The following is a 4544-nucleotide window of genomic DNA, read 5'->3' as shown; positions in this document are numbered from 1 at the left end:
GCAACCCTAATCCTCTCGTCTCAAACCTCGTATCTGAAACTTGGCTCTGATACCACTTGTTAGATAATAACGAGAAATAAATGAGACAGAGAGACACGGATTTTTACGTGAAAACCCTTGCGGGAGAAAACCACGGACGCACGAAGGCGCAATCACTATAATGGAGGAGTATTACAAGCACGAGACGACAGGCCGTCTGAGGTGCGACTACATGGGGTATATAAGAGGGCAATACATAAGAGTCCTTGGAGGACAAGTAAATGAGTTGTACTCGTACGCGTCGACGTCAACGCAAAGGCCCACACCGGTTGTACTACGTCTAGTCCAACACGGTATAGTTTGGATCACAATTTAACAATTTATGAAACCTGTCGACATTTCTAAAGGAACAGAAACAAGGTAGCTCCGGCTAGCCTATAAAACTTTGCACACCAAGCTGGAAGCCTTCACGTGTTCCAGTGAGAATTCTAATGAGACCCGGAGGCTCCGCGGTGTCGGTCTCTCTGCCGTGTGCCATGCCATCAACAGAGCGGGTTGGTTTTTGCGTGCTCGCTTCTTTCAGTTTGGTTTTCTGTTATTGTGGAGAGCCTGATGCATGGATTGGGTTTGTGGTGGCCATCTATACTTCCAGACTGGTTTGTGTCCCGTGTCCCGAGCCGCCGCTGCACGATTGCCTCTTCTTCCTCGCACCCCGCCTCTTCCGGCTCGCACGTAGCACCTCCCCTACCTCGCAGCTTCTCCCTGCTCCGCCTCACCGCTGTTCAATTCGACGAACCCCTCGACCCTGGCCGGACGCGATGGGCAGGTCGCCGGCAGCCCCAACCCCGACCCCCAGGTCGCCGACAGCATCAACCACGACCCCCTGGTCGCCGGCTGTCCCAATCCCAACCCCCAAGGAGGCGGATGCGTCAATCCCGGCGCTCAGGGTGCCGGATGTGTCGTCGACAGCAGGTGATCCATCAGATTCAAGATACTTGCTTGATTCTTTACTTGAGTCAGTGTATGATGCTTGTTAGAGATTTCCTTTCCATCACATTCAGTGTATGAGAAGACATTTCCATGACTAAATGAGGCCTCAAATACATATGCTGCTTAACCTGGACTCCTTGAGTATGCATGGCCGTGCTATAAGAGTGGTAATTTATGTTTCTGTGATGGGCAATACTGTTCAAATTCGTTTTGCTGCTGAAATTCTGTTCAAAATTGGCCAAACTCTGTCTTACAAACTGGCCAAACACTTGCTCTGTTTTTATAAATGCTCTGTACAAAACTGTTCCTTGAATTGGACAGTTTGGTCATTGAAATTTGCATGGCATAAATGAGGTAATACTACATTATGCAAGTGTTCTGATTGAGCAAACTATGAAACACTGATAGATAAATTGCCGGTTATTCATTTAACCTAATTTATGTTGCCGCTTTGTTTGGTTTGTGGCTGCTTGACGAATTGACTAGCAATACTGCTTTACGAGAAGTGTTCTGATTGAACAAACCATGAAACGGTATTTCTGAAATGTCGCGATGCTATCTTATCTACAAGAATGAAAATGATGAGCCATGTTTTGTTAATGGACATGGTTCAGATAGCTGCACAGATTGTTAGTATGTAACAATCTGTTTATCTAATTCCATTGTGGGGCACTGGCTCATTCCCAATTGGTCTTGTTCTGACTGTAAGTTCAGACCCACAATGCTAGAGTCCTTTGATTGGAACACTAAGTGTTTGCTTAGAGTTTTTCTCAATTCTCTGTGAACGAAGATGTTATAATAGATAAATTGCCGGCGGCGAGGAGGGAAACGGGGTCTCCATCTGTCCAAATTCCAATTGGTCTTATTTTTTTGCATCTCATATTACTATATTAGTAGTATTCTAGTACTAGTATACCACCAAGGCACCAAACATATATTGGTTCGTGTAAATGGTGGTGAACATTTCTGGGGGGAAATGTCAGGATGTGACAAGAACTTTCTGAGTCCAGGTTTAGCTAGCTGCAAAAACGAATATAAACAGAACTGATCGGCAGAACGCTCATGTATTCGCTGCAAACCTTTTGAGTTCACGCTGGTTATTTTTTTCTAGGGAAGATGGAGGAAGGAGAGAGTGCCAACTAGCATAATATACTGCTTACTGCTTACATGACGGTGAGATATGTTGGTCCAGCTGAAGCAAGGTTTAACTGTTCAAGGTTTAGCAAAACATTTCACAGCTAGTTGTTGAGTTTAGGAGACTGCCATCGCCCGGAGAAGGCAAACAACAGCATTGACAAAAGTTGTGTTCGGCTCATTTGTTTGATGGACTGAACTCCACCATTATTTTCGTTTACCACCTGGAGTATCTATTACCATCGACAACAGCATGATGGAAAAGGCTCAAGGTAAGGCTAGCTAGGTAGGCAGGATCATGAACTTGCAACCAGGCACGCGGATGCAGGAACAAATTCATGGTTTTGTTGGGGGCAAATCTCATCAGAAATAGTTTGCACCTGCTGTGAAAATTTGACTCAAAGTGTACTGTACGAAAAATAATTTCCCATGCCATAAGTGAGGAGCAATCAGTAGTACAACATGTTCTTTCTTTCTTATTCTGCTGTACCTTTTATTAATGTCTGAACTTAACTCATCATATTTAACTTGGTTGTGGAAATTTTCAGATCTGAGGAGCACAAGGGTGAACTCTTGCGTGCCATAAAATTTGAGAAGGCTAATGGCCCGGATCTTGAGGAGCACAAGGCTGCTAGTGAGCTCCATGTGGAACCACCAAAGTGCAAGAAAAGGAAGCGAAGTAGGCAGAGTAGCGGCAAGCTTCATGCATCTCAAAGACTGATGGACAGTGAGCTAGCCGTCTACTTTTAAAATGTCCTGATGTCCATATATCAATATCCACTGCCCACAGAAATCAAGTAAAAATGACTAAATGGTTTTTACGTACGAGATCGCCCAGTGTTCTATAATAATGAGATCGCCCAGCCAAAAATGCCCATATAAAAAAGACTGATGGACAGTGAGCTAGCTGTCTGCTATTTAAATAAAGATCTCAGAATCTGCAAGCTGACATTTTTTCTCTTATATGGGTTCTGCTAGCTGTCTGCTATTTAAATAAAGATCTCAAAATCTGCAAGCTGACATTTTTTCTCTTATATGATCTCAGAAAAAGTTGTCCAAGGACATGTTCTATGAAGCTACAAAGTTCAGTGTTGCAGTATTGCAGACTGAAAATTTGTTCTATGAAGCCTGACTTGGCGGCCAACATATCCTCGTCGCTTGTCTACTTGATCAATAGTTGTGTGTTCTCGCCGTCGTCGAGACTCTGCAACTTTATATATCTGTGGGCAGAGTTAACCAACAGATGGAACACACTTTAATTGTTGTCTTGGTTTGCAGAGAAGGCCAATTTGGCTCCCGGGCTCAGCTGCACCCGTGCCGACGAAAAAAATCAAAACAAATACTAGAAAAATTCAAAAAATTCCAACTTTTTTTGTGTGGTAGACAATTTGATGCGTGAGGTTCGCTGCAAAATTCAACTCGTTTGGACATTTGAGCATCTGTAGAAAAAAAAGACAAAATTGGGGTCCGTAAAAAAGTTTACTGTTCACGAACTGTTTTGACCCGATTTGTCTTTTTTGCTGAGAGCTGCTCAAATGTCCAAATGAGTTGAAATTTGCAGAGGTCCTCACGCAACAAATTATCTAGTACACAATTTTTTTTGGATTTTTTTGATTTTTTTTAGTATTTATTTTGAATTTTTTCTGAGCGGGAGCATCTGAGCCTGGGCTCAGACGCGGATTTTCGTGGTTTGCACTCTTATTATCCTCTCATAAATCGATTCATCCGTATATGTAACTGAAACTGTAGTGGATTCGATCTATTAATCCCTATATGTAACTGAAGGTTTAGTGGTCGATCGATTCATCCTATATGTTACTGAAGGTTTAGTAGATCTCAAGTGTGATGTTTTCATACTATGCTGCTGCTCAGTTATTTTCATACCATGTTGCAGCTCAATTATGCATACCAGGTTTATGCAAATGTATTTGTTAGGTGGGGATCCCACTTGTTCCCACCTAATTTATGCTAGAATTGGTGGGATATCCACTTTTTAACATCAGACCATAGTGAGGCGTGGTGGATTGTAGGTGGGACTCCCACCTTGAGTCCCACCTGCAGCGTGACCCATGATCCATCTATGTGTAGAATGAACTGGCAGGAGAATGCACCTGCTGCCTTTGTCGGTCTCTTCATCATTGGGTGCTAGCAGTGTCGGAAAACAACTCATGTGCGTCTCCAAAAGGATGATTCTGTGTACATTCTGGTGTGTATTCAAATGTCTCACTATTGAAAAACACCTAATAGTCCCGGTTCATGAACCGGGACTAATGGGCCGTTACTAATACCTTCACCCATTAGTCCCGGTTTAAACAAAAACCGGGACCAATGTGCCTCCACGTGGCCCTGTGCGCCGAGCCCAGTCAGGGGTCCTTTGGTCCCGGTTGGTGGCACCAACCGGGACCAAAAAGCATCCACGCGTCAGCATTCCATTGGTTGGG

General features: G+C 43.8%; 1 long non-coding RNA gene across 1 annotated transcript; it reads left to right on the top strand.

The window, feature by feature from the left end:
• Positions 1 to 618: 618 nt before the first annotated feature.
• Positions 619 to 3887, top strand: LOC119277906. Its single transcript, XR_005137374.1, has 2 exons — positions 619 to 951; positions 2652 to 3887. It is a non-coding gene; the product is annotated as an uncharacterized LOC119277906 (long non-coding RNA).
• The last annotated feature ends 657 nt before the right edge of the window (positions 3888 to 4544 follow it).

This window comes from Triticum dicoccoides, chromosome 3B, assembly GCF_002162155.2.
Source record: "Triticum dicoccoides isolate Atlit2015 ecotype Zavitan chromosome 3B, WEW_v2.0, whole genome shotgun sequence".
NCBI classification, from domain to species: Eukaryota; Viridiplantae; Streptophyta; class Magnoliopsida; order Poales; family Poaceae; genus Triticum; species Triticum dicoccoides.
This window is presented reverse-complemented; position numbering and strand designations above follow the sequence as displayed.